This window comes from Macrobrachium nipponense, chromosome 12 (assembly GCF_015104395.2).
Source record: "Macrobrachium nipponense isolate FS-2020 chromosome 12, ASM1510439v2, whole genome shotgun sequence".
Taxonomy (NCBI): Eukaryota; Metazoa; Arthropoda; class Malacostraca; order Decapoda; family Palaemonidae; genus Macrobrachium; species Macrobrachium nipponense.
Genome location: NC_087205.1, coordinates 87,275,961 through 87,300,592, shown reverse-complemented (window position 1 = coordinate 87,300,592; position 24,632 = coordinate 87,275,961). Strand labels below are relative to the sequence as shown.

At 35.3% G+C, this 24,632-nt stretch overlaps 1 long non-coding RNA gene across 1 annotated transcript in view; it reads left to right on the top strand.

The window, feature by feature from the left end:
* Window positions 1–18,687, top strand: part of LOC135225039 (uncharacterized) — a 181,890-nt gene extending 163,203 nt beyond the window's left edge. The window contains exon 4 of the long non-coding RNA XR_010316891.1: window positions 18,542–18,687. This is a non-coding gene — a long non-coding RNA (uncharacterized LOC135225039). The remainder of the gene's footprint in view (window positions 1–18,541) is intronic.
* The last annotated feature ends 5,945 nt before the right edge of the window (window positions 18,688–24,632 follow it).

Genomic DNA, 24,632 nt, shown 5'->3' with positions numbered 1-24,632 from the left:
CGTCTTAGTGCAACTGTGTGTGCGTGGTGGTGGTGGGTGGGGAGGGTGGGGAGGGGGGGGTCCTTGTCAGTTCCATTTTTCTTTTCTGGATCTCGTTTACCTTGTTGTCCATCCACTCCAACTCCTTCTCTCCACCGTCTTCTGAGCTCAATGGCCGAAAGTGCCACAGTGCCTGACTTCACAGCCTGAATTTCATCAATCATAATAAGTCAAGGATAAATATTTCAAGTCCCATTACCAATATCGCAATGAGCTTTTGTGTCCAATCCTTCGTCGGACACAGCAGCAGATCACAGACCACCTTAGTGGGAGAACTCCCGACAGACTTACCTCGAATAGGACAGAGGAGTCCACACCTGACTAGGCAGAGAAGTAATAAAACCACGTTGCTAACACGCAGCAAGTGTGTACACAGAGGAAATTAACTCTTAGAGTGCTATCAACCATCTAACGAGCCACTTGGTCCCTGGAATTTCCAATAAGCCGAGTTTTAAATGACGAAAGAGAAAAGATAGGAAAGACAATACCCAGTTCGGTGTTCTACGAATTTTCTGGGCCTGGGTGCCGGAGTTGCATCGAGGCATTACGATAAGAGTAGAAGCACCGTCTTCTTAGCTTGTATAATTACATAAATGTGCATTTTTGCTATAAACACAAAACAGATACACACATTTATGCAACCTTTCACGAGGAGTCTTTTGTCAGGATTTACAATGAGGTTACTTTGAAGTTCAAGTTCAAGGTCATACTCAGAAGTTAGGGGATAATAAGAATTAAGCTGGAAATAATATTTTCAACTATATGAGGAAGACACCTCACAATTGGCACAATTTACTTATGAAATGTATACAGACTACATTCAAATTCCACAAAGGAAGCTGATGTGAAGAGTAAGGTCAAGATCAAAGTCACACTTAAAAGTCAAAGGTCAAACAAGGGTTTCAACCCTGACCATACATTTTGAACCAAAAGAAACCGAGACTTGATATTTGGCATAAGAAATCTACTAATGATGCCAATCTATACAAGTGAGGGCAAGGAGCCATACTTGGAACTTCTGAGATCAAAAAATGAATTTAACCTTCGCAATATATTTTGAGATTTACGAGATGCCATAATCCAATATTGAAGCAAATATAGAGTCAGGTGGAGTGAGTTTCACAATTACATGCAAAAGAGCAAATTTAAAAAATAAAAAATTGACTCGGGCCATGTTACTTCTGTGCCATCTATAGCTCCTTTTCAGATTCCGAAACGCCAGGCGTTCTGATTATATATATATATATATATATATATATATATATATATATATATATATATATATATATATATATATATACATACATATATATCTTTCTCCTACTTCCTTCATTTTCACTCGTTTCTCGTGAATTTTAATGGAAGCTTCGTTGCTCGCGTCAAGCAACATTCTCACCCGTTTTTCCCCTCTCTTTCTATTTCTATTTTATTACTCTCTCTCTCTCTCTCTCTCTCGTCTCTCTCTCCTCTCTCTCTCTCTCCTCTCCCTTCAGCACCGTTGGCTCCCTTTCTGAACTTTCCTTTTCCTTCCCCTCGGTTTGAACAAGAGGACGGTGGGCAATGTTCCAGAAGGGAACTCCGCCCCCTCCATCTCACCATGTCTGGCTTAATTATCAGCGCTATCATTACTTGATGGACGAGGCACAGCGCCACAGGGGCTGAATGAGAAGAGATGAGAGAGAGAGAGATAGAGAGAGAGAGAGAGAGAGAGAGAGAGAGAGAGAATCTAATTCTGATTACATGCAAATGTTTTTATCTAAAGCTCCTCTCCACACAAGCGCCTAAGTAGCAAGAATTAGTGGAAATTTTGAATCTTTATTGACGCACAAGTACGAATAATAATAATAATATAATAATAATAATAATAATAATAATAATAATAATAATTCTATTTTGGAAGGGAAGACCCTCTTTTTAAACAAATTCTTTTATGAATAAAATGGAGAATTCAGTCAACATTATACTTTTAAATTTTTATTATTTTTTTATTCAAAAGTAGAATAATTCATAATAATAATCATATATAATAATAATAATAATTAATTAATCTTTTAAATTTTTATTATTTTTTATTCAGTAAAGAATAATAATAATAATAATAATAATAAAAATAATAATAATAATAATAATAATAATAATAATTTTAATTGGAAGAAGACCCTCTTTTAAACAAATTCTGTTGAATAAAATGGCAGAATTCATCAAGTTGTCTTTTAGATCTTGTATTATTTTTTTATTCAGTAGAATAATAATAATAATAATAATAATAATAATAATAATAATAATAATAATATTTTGGAAGAAGACCCTCTTTTAAACCAATTCTTTTGAATAAAATGGCAGAATTCATCAAATTATCTATTCAATTTTTGTACTATTTCTTCATTCAGTAGAATAATAATAATAATAATAATAATAATAATAATATAATAAAAATAATAATAATACTCACCAAACGTCTTTACTGCTAAGTATGCCCTCACGCCAGAATAAAACAACCGGGTATACGATTTATGATTTTATCCCGTCGAATCCTGCCTCCCCACATTACTCCTTGGGATCTCGGCTAATGAACGGTCCCTGTAGAGGCTTGTTACAAAACGGGGTCTCGAATTCTGAAGAGAGGCGGCGTCAGGACTTTTTTGTTTTTGTTCCCAGAAGAGCTAAATTTCCTCGTTGCAGTTTCACCAGAAGTAGTTTAAAATTCACATTTCTAGCCAAGTGTTATTGGGAAAGGAGAGGGGCCTAACAACCCAAAAGAAGCGACAAACGTTTATTTGAGAAAAGGAAGGCTGTGGGCTTCGAGGAAAACAAGGGATGAGGGAGAATTCCGTAATTAGGCGATGGGGGAAAGTACACTTTCACAAATTGAGGAATATAACAAAGAATATTGTACGGATAATGTAAAGGCAACAAACTTTTTAATTTGAGAAAAGGAAGGCTGTGGTCTTTGAGGAAAACAAGGGATGAGAGAGAATTCCATAATTAGGCGATGTGGGAAAGTACACTTTCAGATATTGAGGAATATAGCAAAGAATATTGTACAGATAATGTAAAGATAATGTAAACAAATCAGAAAACCTTCCATTAATAGTAAAGTGTCATCTAGCTTTTAAATGACAAAGTATCTATGAAATTCGGAGTTTCGTATTTAGAATACTTACTTTGAGAAAGGAGGCTTTCAATAACATAAATAACTATGCAACTAAACATCTGCTTCATCCTATCCAATAGTCATTTGAGTAAAATAAAGTATTCTCTCTATATTATTCATACCTAAATTAAATATGTCCATTATACATATGTATACACACATATATTCATATACATGCATATATATATATATTATATATATATATATATATATATATATATATATATATCTATCTATATAGATAAAGATTGAACACTTAATAAAATTCTACCCAATTTTATTAGTTCTCACACTAAATGGAAGGAAACACTATTATGTCAAATTATTCCATATCTTTTTAGGAAACCGAGAAAAGATCAAGGACTTAGCACAACATATGGTGTAAAGCGTGTTTGACCGTTTTCCTTACCCGTATTAATCCCAAAAATAAATACTTAAAAGCTGTGATCGTCAAAGAAGGAGCTTCCCTTTCAATTCTAACTTGACCTTACCACCTGCAGGTCTTTCAAATGGTGTTCTTTGACTTACTTTCAGAGCAGCTTCTCCCTTTACTCCTTAAACGGACAACTGAAATCTGCAATAAGTTATCACTGGAGATGAAAACCACTGGCTGAACTTGATGGTGATGCAACAAAATGGAAAAACCAGCTTGAGAAGCTGTACCTCTGAGAACACTTGTAATCATTTGCAAAACAGGTGACCAATGTCTAAGAAATATTTGTGATGTATAGGTCACTCGAGTTTATGAAAATATATGGCACGTTTTGGTGTGAAGTCTATTTTTAGTCATGGTACATAAGGGGTTATAATTAAAGTGTATATTAAGGTACAAATGAGTAATCAATCATACCAGATTGGAAATGAGTAATCAGTCACACCAGATTAAATTTGGAATGCTGTATTAAAAATACTTTGAGAGGGAAGGCTTTCGATCGGTTTCACTCAGTAAACAATTGTTTACATTTCAATAACGTGAAAATTTAAATGAGAAAGTTTAATTTGCTCAAAACCAACAAGTCAATAAAGGGGATTTTTTTTCTGTAAATCTATTGGCTAACCTCTAACAAAATATTAACATGTCGTTTGAGATCACGGTGATACCTTACATAATAAATAACTGAGAATCTCTTAACGAATGCTAAAGACTACTTCATCTCGCCATTTATAATCTAAACAGCCCTTTTAATGGCAGTTTTTGTGAGTTTTCTTTTATATACTGATAAACCTCGTGCACCATTTATGTACTTGTATTTAGTACACTGATGTCTTCTCTCAATTTAAATACTTACATTAAAATGACTTATGTACAAAGAGAGAGAGAGAGAGAGAGAGAGAGAGAGAGAGAGAGAGAAGAGAGAGATTAATCTTATGAACTCTGAAAAGTTGTCGACATAAAACTTTGAACATCTTAAACTTACATCATAATTGATACCTTAGGAATACCTACTCACATCTAATTATAAACCCTGCTATCTAATTTTTTTTCTACACTACGTACGTCTTAATAAGAGTCACCTGTGAAACAACCAACAATAGAAAGAAAGAAAAAATGCTCAGAAAAATAGACTTCGCACCGCATTAAAAACACTATTCTCCCCCAGAAACGTACAAAAAAAAAAAAGTCCCTTGGCTCTCTAAGTATTTCTCTCTCTCTCTCTCTCTCTCTCTGATATCTTTTTTACTTCCCCAGCGTCGCTCTTTCTCGCGTGTGTTGGTTACGGTAGGATAGAAGTGTGGACGTGGCAGGTAACCGCGGCCAACTTTTGCCTGGTTTGCCTTGTCAAGACGACGCCAACGCCTTCGTAGCAAAGTCTCGCAGTATCTCGCTGTATCTCGCTTTACGCATTTTTTTTCCCGCCCGAACTATGCTATCTCCCGATTTGCCTGGGTGTTTTTGGTCTAGATTCCTGCAGTAGCTACAACGCGAATGTCGTTCTCCTCCAGTATTTGCTTGGTGATTTCGATTCTTCAGTGTCTCGTGAGTAGTCCGAGGTTTATGAAATGCTTCCACCATTTCGCCATAGATTTTATTCCCCTTCGCTCGATTTTCGCCACGGCAATCTGTAAAGACGGCAGCGTCTTATCCGCCTCCGAATATACCGAGGGACATTAGCAATGATCCCGTTAAGACAAATCTGATGCGACTGTCATGTCGAGTCACGGGCTATGTCAGCGAGATTTGTGTAAAGGATGCGCCTTGGGATGTAACGCAAACAGGGGGAGGGGGTTGGGAGAGAGGAATAAAAAGACATTAACGACAAACGCATCAACAACAAGGTAAAAGATTTGTGAGTTATACTACATATGTTTAGTTCATAATCCGGGTCTCACCGTAATACACTTCATTAGATACAATATATCACTTGATTTATTCTTAACCTGCCAGTTGATGGATGACGCTACGATTACCCGGCCGTGACCCGCACTAGGGCATTCTTTTTACTCGATTCGTATCGGATAAAAGGAATAAAAAAGGATAAAAAAAAACACACACATACAAAACCCACCCTCTTGATAAACGTCGCCCAGATATCGCTGCCGCATTAACTGGATCGTTGAGAAGAGAAAATAGCGCGCGAAAGACACATCACTGTGCGCGCCAAGATGGAGCATGTCGGTCCCAGGGGTGCCAACGGAACTCAGCTGGCATTAAACCACGGCTGGCATTAACCGCACTTATACATCCACCACCTGGGTGATATTCGCCGCCTGCGTTAATCGGTATTATGTCCTTCGACAAAACAGAAGTCGCCAAAGCCACTGAAAACATCTGTTCGAGTTGCCAGAGGAAATCTTGTTGGCCGAAGGCATTCTCTTCAAAAGAGTCGTGTGGGGTTTTCAAGTGGTTTACAGCCCTGCTTCCCCTCGTGATTAATAATGTTTTTGCCGGATTAACCAGCATTTGTAAATTATAGATAATTGCAGTCCATAAAGGGTGGCACCACTTGCGCCATGAAATTAACGACACTGCGGCTGATTGATCGCTCTCTGCAACATTGAAGCGTGGCAAAATGCTGCTGCAAGTTGAGGAAGAAAGAAAAAAAAGACTTACTCAGAAGCACATGCGGGTGATTAACAAGCATCCCTCGGAGAAACTATCATGGTTTTAAATACCTAATTCAAGTTGAATCTAGTTACTGTTAAAGCCAACAGCACCTTTTATACAATTTAGCAGAAAACTATTAGTCTGAGGGCACTAGACCACTGTAAAACTTTAAGTGAAATTCAAAAGGTTTTTTAAATGGCACAGTAATGTTCCCTTATGCATCTTTATATGTATCCCATACAATTAATCAATATACATACATACATACATACATACATACATACAGTGTTTTATATATATGCGTATATATATACAAGTCATGAGAAATTACGGAAATATAGCTGTTCACTTCACATTTTTAAGGCAGTTTCAGAAATTTCAATGGTACCATCGTGGTAGCTAATAAAAAAACTAAAATCAGAAAAATTATGAATAATAATAGATACCCACAGATAAGCTACCGATTTCATGCTAAGTAGGAAGTATAATAAACAACTTTTCATATACAGCAACATCATGAAGGTTTTAAGAAAACTGTAATATCAGGTACCATTCAACGTCAAAGGTACGCGAAATACGCCTATTGAAATGGAAAGGATCACTGTCTTTCCATTTTCACGTTTAATTCGGTTCTCAACATTCATATTCAATGAAATATCCAAATAAAATAATCATTCTACATTAAAGTGTAAATGTATTTACACTGAGATCAAGGTCGTAGGAAAATACAATTACCAGTCAACAATCTCATTTTCAACGAAACATCCAAAGAAAATATTAATTCTGGGATATAGATATAGATCCTGAGAAAATACAATTACTTGCTACCACTGGATCTCCCCCTTTGGAAATAACAATCTTCAGAATGCAAGAGATTCATAGGTACCAGTGCACCTTTACAATGCGATAGTAAGTCATCAATCATTACTGATATCAATTAACCCTTACGACTGCGTGAAACAAAATCTTGGCTACTACGCCTTTAATGCTCAGCAAAAAACGTCAAAAACAGATAGATCTTTTCTACTTCCTAAAAATAATATAAAATTAAAACTCTCCGGAAGAATGAGCACCATTTTCCTGCCCATTCAGCAGTGGAAAAATATGTGGAAAAAACAGCTGCCGTTTTGTAAGGCTCCACTTTCATCGATAAGTCACAGGAAAAAACATTATGCAACTCACTTTTAGGACTTAAGTACCTCGAAACAAACGATTAAACTAAGCATTATTTAAACAATAAAAAAACGATAGTTTGCATAGTTATAAAAGATTTTCAAGAACTATTTATATCTCCAGTACATCAAGGAGTATCACCTTCTATTTAGAATACTACTTTCAAGAATAACTTTGAATTGGAACAAGTGGTTGTGAAATCTCGATCCATTCTATTTTATTCTTGTATTGTAAAATCCATCACTATTCATTTTATAGTTAGTTCCCAAGCCATAAATGTAAGAATAAACGCACAGCAGACATATAATCTATGCACACAAGGGGAAAAAGGTAAAGGAAACTATCATTAACAATGTTTATTTCAAACAATTCAATTTAGATTTCTTGCTTAAAACAAACAGTTTTTTTTTTACATGAGCACCTTCGAAAGACCAAACTTCCGTACCCAATCCTTATCTTAATAACAAAATAGCAATCTCTTTCCCCTCATTTCAAGTGAGATAAAAAAAAAAAAAAAAACAGTTGAGGACACCAGAATACTCCAACAACCTAACGCCCAGTTAATCACCGGCGGTAATATTTTAGCCGGAGATCAAGGCGCCATTCTCTCGAGAACCAGAGGACGTTGGTCCAACATTCCTCCACCTTTGCCTCACCTAAGTGGAATAAAAGCTATGCACTGTGGCTCGGTTTATAGCCTGGGTTGCACTCATGCGGATTTCATCGCGGCTGGCTTGCATCGGCTGTTGGCTGCAACTCGTAAGGTGCTCGTCTTTGCCAGCCTGGGTAGACGTCAGGAAAACCATTAAGTTGTGCTCCTATGTGTAGGGGACTTTACGACTCGTTTTGTAATAAGTGTTTGTGCACTTAATGCAGGATAAAGGAAATGTCTATGCTAATGTTTTGAGACTTGCAATTCTTTATGTACCGAACAAATGTACGTTTTCATCGTTGGAATTATTTTTATTATTATTATTATCATTATTATTATTGCTGTTGTTGTTGTTGTTCAGAAGACGAACCCTATTCATATGCAACAAGTCCACAGGGGTCACTGAATTCTAAATTCAATCTTCCAAATAAAATGGCGTTCATTAGAAAGAAGTAACAGAAGGTAATGGGAAATACAGAAGAGATCACTTATAAAAAAATAAATAAATTAATAAATATTAAATAATAAATATTATCTCAGCTCATGACCATATATAAATATATTGTTAGATTGGAAAGGGTAAATAAATAAAATCAGAAGCAAAGGCTCAACACCCAAGAACATATCATTAAAGAAAATAATCATGTTGCAATAATAATATTCAGAACGATATAAGGGATACGTGTGAAGGTCGTATTGGGATTACGTTATGGAAATATTATCCACAATCACTTAGATAGTAAATGACCTGAAGAACCCAGAGTACTAATGATCGCTGCTCATACTAGGGTAATAATAAAATCATGTGATAATATATAATAATACTAATAAGAGCTAAGAGACACACAGAGAAGAAAATATAATGATAACATTTAATAACGTAAACAGTCCTAAAAATACAACAGGATCAAACTGTCCTTCATTGAGAAAAGCAGTGTAGAAGTATAATTACAAAATAATTAAAGTAAAAATAACAGTGATAGTGATAATAATAACAATGAAGATTAAAAAATGGATGGAAAAACAACGAAGTACATATAAAAACTTAAAAGTTAAAGTGTAAATAAGTAACATACGAACGAGCCTCGCCATTTTCACCGTAACAGCTTAAGATGCCGAAGATTCAAACAAAACTCATAACCACACGAGTCAATAAAATACGAAAGGGAATCCACGGTAAGTATTTCAAATAACAAAACCAAACACGCATACTATACTGTGGATTTACTTTCCCATGCAGAAGATTAGCAGGTTGCTGCTATTTCCTAGTCTGCAGACGGGAATAAAAAAGTTCTTCCTAAATCATCTACGACGTTTTTGCAAACATCTCCATAGAAGAATAATCGCTAGATGATTTTTTTTTTTTTTTTTGACGTCTGAGAATGTCATCATAAACAGCAATCAAATGATTCATTGTATCTCCGGTAAAGTCCGTCCATGAGGAGCACCTATAGTTGTTATATATAGCATTGGTATTAAGGATTAGAACCATATCATCACTTCATTGATTCCAATATTTTTTAAAATTTACATTAACAAATACAAGATATAAGCTGGCCTCATCCGTCGTGGACCACGCGACGAAAAATAATTGTAGCGACCACTGCACTATTCATACTTAAACTGTATAATAATAAAATAATAATAATAATAATAATAATAATAATAATAATAATAATAATAATAATAACAGTAAAAATGAAAACTGGAAGGACCCTGAAGCCGTATAATGACGAATGGTGGGGCACCATTAGTACCCTCACTGCTAATGAGGTTAAAAGGGAAGTGTTTTTTTAAACCTACTGCTTGCTTGCATTATGTGCTTCTTCACAAGATCTCCCTGAATCCTCATAACGATATGGAACTCAGAGAAAAGTAAGACTTCACTAAATAATAATAATAATAATAATAATATAATAATAAAATAATAATAATAACATAATTTTTTATTATTATTATTTTCTTTAATAGTCTTATTATTATCAATAATAATAATACTAATGATAATACTTTCACCAAATATAATAATAATAATAATAATAATAATAATAATAATAATAATAATAATACAGGATTTTATTATTATAATTTTCTTAACTAGTATTATTATTATCAATAATAATAATACTAATGATGATAATGCTTTCACCAAATAATAATAATAACAACAGGTTTTTATTATTATTATTTTCTTTACTAGTATTATTATTATCAATAATAATACTAATAATGATAATAATTATCATTATCAGTATCATTAGCATCATTGTCAGTATTAGTACTGTTATTAATAATTATAATACTAATATTATCTTTATCATCATTATTTGTATTACAAATCTACTAGTCATGGTGATAATGATTATTATTATTCTTATTATTATATTAAAACTAATAAAAATAATAATAATAAAAACCTGTTGTTTTAATTTCAGAAATTTTAGGGTATCGATTTATTTTTTTAACTGGCAACAACATGTAAAACGAAAACCTCTGATATGTTACTGTGAAGAAAAAATTAATCTTGAAGTTGAAGACAACTTTGATATATTATTCAAGGTTAGCTGAATTGTGAAATTTCACAGGCGGCACAATCATTGTTACTGCCGGCACCACAACTACTCATACTGTCATTGCTGCCTTGTTATCAGTGCTTACGGACAAAACCCTGAAAAAAGATTTTATGATTCTTGTCGTAAAGAAATCAAATCCTATTTGCCACCTGAATCAGTCACTCTAGAACGTCTTAATGACGCAGCAACCCACCCACTGATCCTAAAACAAGCTAAGGCAGATGTCTGTCAAGTTGAAGAACAACAAAACCAGCGGAGGTTTCATGTTAGTAAGTTAAGTGACGATTGAATCTTTCATGTGCTGACAAGTAAATCTTGCAACAATTAATTTTATGCGCGAGTGTAAGCAAACGTAAGCGTGTACACGTGTGTGTGATTGTGTGCGTGCAAATCACGTTCATTTTAGAAACTAAGAAAAGTTAAGTATATCTTAGTTTCAGCAGACCACTGAGCTGATTAACAGCTCTCCTAGGGGTGGCCCGAAGGATTAGATATTTTTACGCGGCTAGGAACCAATTGGTTACCTAGCAACGGGACCTACAGCTTATTGTGGGATCCGAACCACATTAAATCGAGAAATTAATTTCTATCACCAGAAATAAATTCTTCTAATTCCGCGTTGGCTGAGGCGAGAATCGAACTTCGGACCACCGGATTGGTAGCTGAGCGCGAAATCCACTCTTCCAACGAGGAACTTTAAGGGAACTTTTAGGGAGTAGGGGAAGGCAAACACCCCCGGGGTTTTTCTTCGAAGTGGAGAGAGAGAAAAACACGAAGAAAAACGGGTAAGAGAGACCCTTGGTGACAGGGAAAGTAAAAGGTGGCGGCCGTGAGTCAGAAAGAGAGAGATCGACCGAGACCTCTCTGGCATCCGAGCCGCAGTTATCACTCAAGAGGGACTGTCGCTGTCACCTCCCGCCGGCCCTGACAGTTATTACCTGGTCTCATTATACGCTCAAATAACCTCTTAATTGAACGCCGGTAAACCTACCCGGCCGGTGCAGTGTGGCGAGAGAGGTCTTCGCTGTCACAGCCGGTAACGTAACAGCGCGACATCAATCCCAGCTCAGTTACATGGCACTGCGCGCATGCGTATATTAATATAAAGGCAGTCAACCACAGGGCTAAGGCCTTCGTGACCTGTGACTTTAGTACGGTAATTAATAAAACGGAAATTGACAGCACAAAGATATGCAAGGTGTAGCAGGAGGAAAACCTCCTAGTTCCACTATGAATCAATTGTTAGGAGGGGGTGGAAAGTAAGATGGAAGGAAGAGAATATGAACGGAGGTAGAGTAAAGGGAATAAAAAACGTTGCAGCTAAGGTCTGAAAGGACGTTACAAAGAACCTAAGTTTGTCAGTAAAAAGATAGATGGGTCTTATCTGGATTATCATCTGTGGATTTAAAAAAAACTGTCCAACGCACATTATGCACTGACACTAGTTCATTAAGGTTAATTATTTATTCATCTAAGCATAGCTCGGACTAAACCAGAATTCGAAAACGTTGAAAAAAAATTTGATTATGCATGAGCGCGATTTACTTACATTCCTTATCATAGAACCGCTTTTCTCCTCTATTTGATCAAAGAAAACCTTGTACATTTGAGGATCAGAGAAATAATTTTACAATAAATATCTCAAAATTTGAAAAAGTTCACATGTGATTGTCCTAAGAAGAAGTGCTGCATGGAAACTGCTAGAACAAATGATGAAAAGGCGAAAGGAAGATCTAATAAACAGAATTCCTTAGCATAGGAGGAGCAATGCCATTGCACTAAATTATTTTGACATAGGCCATTGAAGATGGACCACTTAAATCACGGCTGCCTCTCACTGACATTGGGGGAAATTTGAGGGTTAAGATGATTTACTCTGGGTTGTTAATGAAAAGGATCAACGGTCCAATTTTTTTCCACCTTAAGTTATGAAGGAAGCTATAAAGTAAACATCTAAATCAGACGAGCTCTAGTTGCGTGTCAAGGTGGCAGACTTGCATCAAGAAGTAATATTTCAAAAGAAAAATACATAATCCATAAAATTGGCAGTAAGATAACAGCAATCACCCTTGTCATGACTGAGTAATTACAATTTTTTTGGAATCGTCATAAGAAATCCACTAGATATATATATATATATATATATATATATATATATATATATATTATATATATATATATATATATAATTACAGCAAGGTTTACCCTAAACGTTGGATCCATTGATGAAAATCTTGAAAAGAAGCCGACTCCAGACACAAGTAAACGGAAAATGATGAAAAAGCAGCATTCGCTACGAAACCTCGACCTTTGGCATAAGGGACTAGAAATCACATCATCAGTACGTCTCTCCAAAATACTTAACAAATACTGATTTCCTATGTACGGTGGGGGCATCTGGTGGAGGAGAGGTGGATGGGTAAAATCGAGAGGTTACTAGTGAAACCGGGAATGATCTGAGAAAAGGAGACAGTGATATTAACACAAGAAACAGAGGTGTACTGACGTCACTAACCCCCTAAGGGTCCAAGGGCCATATATTCCTCGGATTTTGGACCTGACCAAAACTTACAAGTTCAAGCGAAGATACAACGCATTACGATCCTGAAACAATTCTTGTATTACAATAATTTACTTACATTTTTATCTATTTTTTCATTAATTTGTTAATTTATTTTTTGAACACCATATTCGTTGAAGGCTTCAATTTCTAGTAAATTGCCCTCATGAGCTTGTTGCATAGGAATAGGGCTCATGTTTGATAATATTTATTATAATAATTACAACTACTCGGCCGCCCACACCACACACCACACACTATAATATATTACATAGATATATGTATATATATATATATATATATATATTATAATATATATATATCTATATATATATATATGATACACACACACACACACACACACACATATATATATATATATATATATATATATATATATATATATATATGTGTGTGTGTGTGTGTGTGTGTGTGTGTGTGTGTGTGTGTGTGTGTATGGATGTGCAATAGTCAATGCCATGCTTGTCGAAAAAAGGCAAGAAATATAAAAAGTCATCGAAACATTGTAAATAAGTGCATCTCACCTCGCTGAAGTCATTGACTACCAAGGCAAAGAAACAGCACAAATATCTGGGATAGGATTGGCTGTGAGAATCAAGACGACAAGATCGGTAGTTTGTAAATTCACGCTAAGGAAACGTGGCAGCGAACAATTACTGTCACGATTGATTTGTTATTTCTTAACTGGTTTTAACAGAGAATCGGACAAGGATTAAGTCTTGGTCACTTATGAACCTGAGAAGAGTACTTGGAAGGCTATTAATTTCTTCAGAACGTCGACTCGTCACGATTATGTATCTCCTTAGATTTCCCTAGTGACCTCGAATAGGGGAAAATTAATCAAAAGTTGAGTTGAATATAGGATTTAGGCCAAAGGCCAAGCACTGGGACCTATGAGGTCATCCAACGCTGAAATGGACATTGACAGTAAAAGGTTTGAAAGGTGTAACAGGGGGAAAACCTCGCAGTTGCACTATGAATCAAGTGTTAGGAGAGGGTGGAAAGTAAGATGGAAGAAAGAGAATATGAATGGAGGTAGAGTAAAAGGAACGAAAGGGGTTGCAGCTAGGAGCCGAAGGCACGCTGCAAAGAACATTAGGTAATGCCTAAAGTGCACCGAATGAAGTCCACTGACGACACTATCCCCCCTACGGGGATTAATCAAAAGTAGCAGAATATTTATGATAATGCAATTAACGAATGAAAAAGCCGTTTGAAATTTCTATATGAGTATAATGCTTATTTTTCCTTGATGGAAACCGAAGCCTTTGGAAGGTAAGTCAATCTCTATCCTAGGTCTGTTTGTTAATCTTTCTTTATATTCGAATTAAAGTCACTGAAGACTTTCAACGAAAGTAATTGGCAAAATCACCACTCACTGAAGCTAAAAGTGTCATTAGATGACGTGATCCTTAGCCAATGTTCAATTCAATTTGACATTAACCAGATTTTTGGAGAAAGCTCTTCCTGTCGAAAACCTGCAAGCGTCCCTTTATTTTAAGAGATGAATCTCAAATAGAGACTGCACAAAAATGTCACATCTGTAGCAAGTAATGCTTTTATTTAGCATCTTGGAAGCTATCGATTTAAAGCCTGTTGTTTCGACATTTTTATTTGTCTATGTTAATTATTGACTTGCTCATGTTAATGGTTATTCCCTATCAAATGTAATTTGCTTTAAGCCTGTTTAGCCGTGACTTGATTCACGTTGAGTACGTATTATATATCTAAACCTTTAAAGAAAGCCACTTGTTTACTGACAATTATGTTCCACAGTAATGCTTTGATTATCTCATTCAAGGAAGTTATAATAATAATAATAATAATAATAATAATAATAATAATAATAATAATAATAATAAATAATAAGTAATAAATAATAATAATTAATAATAATAAAAATAATAATAATAATAATAATATAAAATAATAATAATAATAATAATAATAATAATAATAATAATAGAGAAACAAATCCACAATTATGTAAATGTACATATATTTAAATTTAAAATTTTAGGGATACTAGCTTTCGGGAATCTGTCGGTTCCCGAACCGAACGACCGATTCCCGAAAGCTATCCCTAAAGTTTTAAATTTAAAAATAAGCACATTTACATAACTGTGGATTTGTTTCTCCATTTGAAGACTCGTGCAGTTACTATGAGTATTTTTCAATAATAATAATAATAATAATAATAATAATAATAATAATAATAATAATAATAATAATAATAATAATAATAATATTTATTTCAGATCGAGGCCTTATACAAGGATACTCAAAGTAGAGACAATGCAATGAACAAAATTCAATACAAGAGATAAAAATATAATAAAATAATAATCGCCTACAACCACGCATTTGCCGATGATACTAATATTTTGGTTCAATTGTTTTCATGCTTGTTAACATTATCGTACAAAAAATTATGCGTAGATTTTAACGAAAACTTTACCGAAGGTGGATTTCGTAATTGCTAACACGTTATTAGATTTTGAGACATAAGACTGTAGGTTTTTGGGATAACGGACCTTTGGGGATGTGGCGGAGGTTTGCGGTCTCCGAACGCATTCAGTTTTGTTACTGATGTCCCGCTGTAGTAGGTTACACTGCATAGGAGCATGTATTTTACTTCATAAAACAAATGACACTAATAGATCAGAGAGACAGAAACAGCCCAGCTGTTTCAAATACTAAGGCGGCAAAATATCAAGTTTTGCTCCACACACAAAAAAAAAATGACTCATTTAGAAAAAAATGCAATATAATAAAATGCTATGATCGAAAGCATTCAGCTAGAAGGCAGCTTCTACGTGCACACACACAAACACAGAGACACACACACGTATTTTCACGTATGAACGAAAAGCACTGCCTGTATTTCTCATGGGAAAGTGCCATAATTAGAATTGTCAACATTGTTGAGTATTCCGTCAACACCCCAAATCTCCTTCAACGGAAGAGCATTAACATTCATCGCTTCTCTCTCTCTCTCTCTCTCTCTCTCTCTCTCTCTAATGTTTTTATCAATTTTTCCCGCTTAGTGTACATGAACTTGACATATGGATAAAACGTAATTTAATTTCAGAATGAGTCCACTTTTTCACCAAGGGACGGAAATATATATATATTATATATATATATATATATATATATATATATATATATATATATATATATATATCTATATATATATATATATATATATATATATATATATATATATATATATATATATTATAGTGTATATATAATCATCAATGAGCAAAATAATCTAGAAAAGATTCACATAAAAAAGAGAAAATTAATGATAATAATAAAAATCTAAAAAAAATAAAAAACATCGTTAGGCCGCATGACGTTCATCTCCGCCATTGACTTGAAGCAATGTGGTTATGTATGTAACGTGACTTTGATGGTTTCCGTAGGAGAGGAAACTCTTCAGGGTCGCTTGGACATAAGACCGAAAGCCTACTGAGGTTTCGCAGGATTTTCGCTCTTATTTGGGGTCGTTTTCTGCACGTACTTGCCCTCGGAAAAATTGAGGTGCCACACGGTTGGTAATCGTTGCCAGATGGGCGACAAAATGTAATCTGTTTTTCTCTCTCTCTCTCTCTCTCTCGCTCCTCTCTTTAGTTTCTTCTTTCTCTCCCTTTTTTCTAAACCCTTCTCTGATGTATATCTTTAAGCTGCGTCAGGAGATTTAACTCTAAAGATAGATGTCTTTATCAGAAGTCGAAAATAAGTAGGATACGTGAAGTTTTTACCTTAGTGCCAGGGTCAGCATTGCACATTTACGTAGCTTCTTAAATCAGTAATCTATATAATGAGGCAATAACTTGTGAGATAAACATAATAAATCGATCGAATTTTAACCATCTTTTTGCCACAAGTTTTTGAAGATACAACAGTGACCTAAAGATTGATTTTTAAATCAATGGCGCCGTCCCCCACCCCCCAACCCGCCCCCAGGCGTGTTCCATATGAATAGGGGTTTATTTTATGAATATTAATAATAATATAGTTTTTGAAGACACAACAGTGACATGTAGATTGATTTTTAAGTCAATGGTACCGCCCCCCCTCCCCCCACCAAGCTCGTTCCATATGAATAGAGGTTTATTTTATGAATAATAAAAATAATAATAATAGCAGCTACATACAGCCACAAAACAAAACATAAATATAACTATACAAAAAAGAAAAATACAATAAAATAAAAAAAAAAAAAACCCTTTGCACACAGTCTCAGGCACATCCGAAAAGCAAGCAGCCCTTGTCTGTCAACAAAGAATTCTCATGAATGGAACAATGATGACAGGCACTGCTAGTGCGGTGCGTGATGCTGCACATTTCCCAGGCTACAGGACATCGTTACTTGCGAGAAACTGCACTAAATGAGTCTTTTCATCTCCGCTCACTCGCAGGCCAAAAAGCTTTTTGGAGTATCTCGTTGCAGTCCTTATCGTCACTATCTTCACAGTCGCAATGACGGATTGGTGTTAATGCTTCTCATTATCGCCACCATAATGAGTACCAAACGCGTCATGATGATCAGCATCGTCATCATCATCATCGTGAGTTTCATTTACATCATCGCGATGATCTAGATTATATCAATCTCTTTTCTGCACATGCGTCTCCTTCGTCTCTTTCAACCGTGTGGGGGATGTTGGAACATTTCTTCGGGAGAGGAAGTTTCACTTCCAACTCGTGAGCGGTGCTTTAGGAGACAGACAGACCGACCGACAAACAGACAGACACACTGACAAACGATGAGAGGAAGTCGTCTTAAGGCGAGATGGGTTGACAAATTGGTCGGCAAAGAAAACAGTAATTAAAAAATCCTCATAGTAGCGCGAGTCTTTAAATGGAGAAACAAATCCACAGTTATGTAAATGTACGTATATTTAAATTTAAAACTTTCAGGATAGCTTTCGGGATAAGGGGAACCGAACAGATTCCCGAAAGCTATCCTTAAAGTTTTAAATTCAAATATATGTTCATTTACATAATTGTGGATTTGTTTCTCCAAAAGGAGTAATTGTAAGAGCTCCTGATAATTTGAGGCGATTAGCTTTTCAAGCAAATAAATAAATACATCAATAAATAAATTCATATATACAGAAAAACGATATATTAATGAAAATATTAATTCTGGTGTAGAAAGTTTTCCATGCTACTAAATAAAGAGGCTTTGAGCATTTCATTTAGAAGGACTTAGTGTTTTAGAACACTATGTAAAGAAAGAAAAATTATTATTCTTAGATTACCTTTTATTTCGTACTGTAACCAAAATATTTTTCTTCTGTCTTTTCAGAAAAATGATACGAGCTGAGTTTAATTGTGCAAGAAACGATACAACAAGATGAGAGAAAGAAATTGCAGTAAAGACATTGGCTGCAGTGAACCTTCAACATGGAAGTGTGTCATTACCATGGCATTCATAAGCTCGTAATAAAGAAAGAAAAGGACTTATTATCTCTTTGTTTATCCTTGTAATCGCGTTCTACCATTATAGTTTGGGAGTAAAAAGTAATTCATGACATATAAATGAACGTAGTACTTGAAAATTGTTAGTCATTTGGATGAAATTAAGCAAACAACTGCATAAACAACCGTAATGTGAAATCTGCCTTTACAACCTTATCATCTGTATGATTCATTCATCTGAAATTTCATAAACTAATATACCAATATCGAAATAACCCTTTATTCCAGATGACCTGAAATTAAAATGAACCTGAAATAACTTGAACTTGAAGTAAAAGGCACCTGGAACCAAGAAATCACTAATGCAATATGACCTGAAGTGTACAAGACCCATGACATAATTCATGTGAAATGAATAAACAGTTAATATTTGGTAACACTTAAAGCAAATACACCCAGTAAGGTGAAGTAAATGAAAAAATACTTATTATAAAGGGTACTTAGAGAACTGTGAAAAAATAAAACTGACGAATTTAAAACTGAAACGAATAAGCTATTTGGAAATTAAAGTTCTGCACATTAAAAATAAATTCGGAAACACTTAACGTTAGCTCAGTGACAATCCAAACACTGAGGTGTAAAGAATGGGAAAATCTCGCTCAGAGATTGTGACTCATCTCAAAGGTATGTTGCTTATCAGATTTATAAAATTTTTCTTTTCACTGAAGACTCAAAATTCCTTTTAGATCTTAGCTGAAGACCTATGCAGATACAAAAGTGAAATGTCGTAACTTAAAAGGCAAAGGCAGGAATGGATAGTTTGCCTGCCTCTATTTGACATGTCTTGTGTTTTTATTAAGATAATCGGAGATCCCTTTTATTATAATGTAAAACACCTTCATAGCAATTGCCCATTTTTTTAACACGGAATCGGTAGTCCCTAGCAACTACAACGCTAAAACTCGAGTAGTTGATTTATATATAAATCAACTATTCGAGTTGTAGTGTTGTAGTTGCTAGGGACTACCGAGTCCGTGTTAAAAAAAATGGGCAATTGCTACGAAGGTTTTTCACATTAAAATAAAAGGGATCTCCGACTATCTTAATAAAAACACAAGACATGTCAAATAGAAGCAGGTAAACTGTCCATTCCTGTCTTTGCCTTTTAAATTACGACTTTCCACTTTCATGACTGCGAAGGTCTTTAGCAAAGATCTAAAAGGGAATTTGAGTCTTCAGTGAAAAGAAAAATATTACAAATCAGATAAGCAACATACCTTTGAAATGAGTCACAAAATCTGAGCAAGATTTTTCTATTCTTCATACCTTGGCGTTATGATTGTCCTTGTGCGTTAAGTTACTTTCCGAATTTCTTTTTAACTTGTAGACATTACAAATCCGAATAATATGTGTGTTATATATATATATATATATATATATATATATATATATATATATATATATATAATATACATACACACAATGAACTCATCCTCAAAGCACGTACATGAGCATACACCTAAATACATTCATTCCAGATGACAATGAGAATGACTGCGTCTTGTAGCTCTCCTGTCAAAGGATAAAGCAGACGGAGGAAGGAGGAGAGGAGGCTTTGATGTCACGCAATCAACCTGGGGAGCAGAAAACACACGGGGGAATTAAAGTGCCAGAGAGAGAGACTCCGAGACCCCCGGGGATGGAGATGGAGATGGGGATAGGGGTGGTGGAGAATGAGGAGGTGTGGGATTAAGGGGGAAGGGGAAGGGATGGGGAATAATTGCAAGGTTAAAGACTTCAAGCTTAAACCGGGGAACGGCATTTTTGATAATAAAAGCCGTGGGTTTTATGGTGACAGTAAAGCAAAGCACATACGAAGTATACGCTCCAGTGTGTGTGTGTGTGTGTGTGTGTGTGACCCGATGATTCATGGCTACGACAGCAACATTAACGATGCGGGGATCTGGCTTAACCACTCACACAACAACGCGAACAGTTTCTTATCTCATACTCGACCCCCGCCCCCGACACCCCCACCAAAAAAAAACTTAAAAAAAAAGAGGAGATAATTAATTCTAGAGTCAGGCAAAACACACTCGTACACTTGTGATGACTGAGTCCGACACATAAGGACAAGTATGCACATGCGCAGAGCCTTACACACACACACACACACACACACACACACACACACTGGCCTCAAAGACCTCACAAGTTGTAAGCGTGGTTTGTCTCTTCAAGGGTTAAGACACAATCAAGGATTAAGGATTTTACAAGAACCGATCAGGGAGGATATAATTTTTTTTTTTTTTCATCACAGCGATTATCTGGTCATTAAAGCTGTCTAGAAATATGCAAAACAATTCTTGGAAAAGTAGAATTTTGTTCAATACTTGCAACGCGCAGCGCGGGGCAAGGGGAGAGAGAGAGAGAGAGAGAGAGAGAGAGAGAGAGAGAGAGAGCCCGAGAGAATTTATATATTTGTATATATATATATATGTATATATATATTTATATATACAACCATATATATATATATATATATATATATATATATATATATATATAACCGTATATATCTATATATATATTATATATAATATATAATACATTATACAATAAACTCTGTCAAAACTTGACAGCAACCAAACACAATTTGCAGATACAATCTAAACAAGACAAATTACTTAAGTTAGATGAGAGTACTAATGACAAATACAAAAATACCAATAATAATAATAACAATAATACCACATGAGAGAGAGAGAGAGAGAGAGAGAGAGAGAGAGAGAGAGAGAATAGATATTATATAAATATAAACGAAGGCTTCGGAAAGTACAAAGAGGAAGAAGACCAGCCAGCCCGAAATGGATGAAGTGGGTTCCCTTTGAGGGCAAGAGGCGCACATGAAAACTCGACCGGGTATCACTTTCAAGTAATTACATTTCAAGTCGAAGTCGATGTAAGGCAGCCTTGTTGGGCCTTCGACCGCGTGTGCGAACTGTGTGAGAAGGACTCGCTGTTGACTAATTATCTGGGCTTTTTTTTCTCCCTCTTAATCTCTCACCCTTCCAAGACTACCGGCTCTCTTCCTTGACTTTTATCTTTTTTTTTTTTTTTTTTTTTTTTTTTTGGTAGACATAGAGAGAAGGTGTTGATAAATAGGATGGAAATGGCCGGGAATGATTTTCCTGTTATGCCATGTTGAAGGACAAAACATAGGACACATCAAAGTACAATATAGTAATAATAATGAATCATGATTTTTTAAACCATTACCAAAATTTCCTTTTTAAATATTTTCTTCTAACGTTTTAGCTTTTTAGCTCCTTTTATTCAATATAATAATAATAATAATAATAAATAATAATAATAATAATAATAATAATAATAATAATAATAATAATAACTCATGATTTTTTTAAACCATTAGCAAAATTTCCTTTTTAAATAATTGCTTCTAACGTTTTGGCTCCTGTTGTTCTTCTGTAGTAACAAAGTGTGATTCGCCTTCTCGAACATGAGAATACTTGTTCCATCCACGAAGAATATGCTTCATCCCCTTACAAAACAAATTCTTTTCTTGCATCAAATCGCTTGACCAATCTATAACACCCAAGTATTACTCCTTCCCTAAAAGTTGGAGCTCTTGTCCTTATCACCAAGGCAGACAGCTTTCTTTTATTATTTTCCCTTCACTAAAATAATAATAATAAAAAAAAGTCTTGCTCCACCACTAAGACACCCCCTCACTAACAAAAAAACAAAAAAAAATCTTGCTCCACCACTAAGACAGCCCCTCACTAAAAAGATAAAAAAAAATCTTCCTCTACCATTAAGACACTCAATTTCCTTCTTTCAATAACGCAAATCCTTTTCCAGCATTAACACAATATGCCTTGTACCTCTCTCACACATCTCTCCTCGATTCACCAACACAAAATCAGATATTTCATACATAACACAAAAGTCTCCTTCCCATCTTTAACACAAGATCTCTTTCCTTAGTCAACACGGTCTCTACGTGTTTGTATGCAAGGAACCAGTGAATATTCAGCAACGGGACCAACGGCTTTACGTGACTTCCGAACCACGTCGAAAGTGAAGTTCTATCACAGAAATACATATCTCTAACCCCTCAGTGGAATGCCCGAGAATCGAACTCGCGGCCACCGAGGTGGCAGGCCAAGATCATACCGATCACGCCACTGAGGCGCTTCTACGTGTTATCAAGAAAAGATCTCCAGCCATATAAAAAACACGAAGAACATCTCTCTCTACACCAAAGAGGATCCTAGTTCCAGTTGCCTTAAGGAAACTAACTTTACCCATACCCCTTTATCAGGTGAAATGATGTGATAATAGATGAAGGTTCTTATCGAATTCACCGTAGATCTTATCCATCGTGTATCTGATTGTTTTATTTACATTGTTCATAAGTTTAATCAATGGAGCGGAATAAGTAGAGAGAGAGAGAGAGAGAGAGAGAGAGAGAGAGAGAGAGAGAGAGAGAGAGAGAGAGAGTGCTGCGCTAACTTGGTAAACAAGCAGACTTTTGTTTCCCTCCAAACAAAATTTGTGTCAAGTTCTTTCTATTGGTTTTAAGCCTCCTTATATTCGTTAACAATGGTGGTTATAACAATACGATTTACGTTGTATATTGGTTACTGATATGTATGTATATGTGTAAGTGTATGTTATACACGTGTATTTATTTATATTTATATATATGTACATAAATATATGTATATGTACCTATATATACATAATTATATATATGCTTAAAAAAATCACAGTAGATGCACGTGACTTCATTATATAAGCGAATACCACAGGAAAATGATAGGCAGAAATCCAAGCGCTTTCGTCTTTACTAAGACATTGTCAAGGAATATATATGTGTATATTATACATTACATATAAGCTACATATCATTACACACATATATGCGATATGCGTGTGTGTGTGTGTGTGTGTGTGTGTACATATCAAATTTGTGAAAAACAATAACAAAACCACGCTATAATTACCACTAATATTAAAAGAGATACCAGGAGGCTACACAATAATAAAAGGAGCTGAGCATCTATTTGGGGAAAACAAACATTACTGAACATGCTCCAAATTCCACACCCTCAGATGAGCTATAACTAAATCTATCTTATAACTAACAAAACCCAACGCCAAATGGTGTGTTCTGAAAGCAAGTAGCAATGAAACTACGAGGATACAAGATTTTGTTTGTTTGTTTGCATGGTGTTCTTACGTTACATGGAACTAGTGGTTATTCAGCAACGGGTTCAACGGCTTTACGTGACTTCCGAGCCACGTCGCGAGTGAACTTCTATCACCAGAAATACACATCTCTAACCCCTTAGTAGAAGGCCTGGGAATAGAACTCGAGGCCACCAAGATGGCAGGCCAAGACCATACCGATCACGCCACTGAGGCGCTAGAGGTTACAAGATAATTCCCCTTCCAAGTACACCCTTATTCAGTCATTGTGTATATTGTAAACAAAGATTGGAGTTACTGGTGATCCTACAAAATGTGTTAATTAAGCAAGTTTGGAATTGATTTATATGTTGAAGAATATCTATTCATAAAATGTGGACTGGTTGGAGAATGTTTACGTGAGACAATGCGAAGCCACGGGTTTTATATATGAGCATGATGTTTTTTTTTTCTTTTTTATTTCGCCATACTAATTGCCTGTATAGGGGAACATGATTTCGGAAAAATCAGTATTTCAATATTCTTCCTCTCTCTCTCCTCTCTCTCTCTCTCTCTCTCTCTCTCTCTCCCCTCCTTTCTACAGGTATTATTTCAGTCAGAGATCAATCGAGCTCAGAGGTCAAATTCGTCCTCCTCTCAGACTGCCTCTTATCACCCGTCAGGGCGCCAGACTTCTTCCCAAATTACCCAAGTGGAAATTGACAATCTAAGGATCACACTATTCAGCGACCGTTTCTTTCATC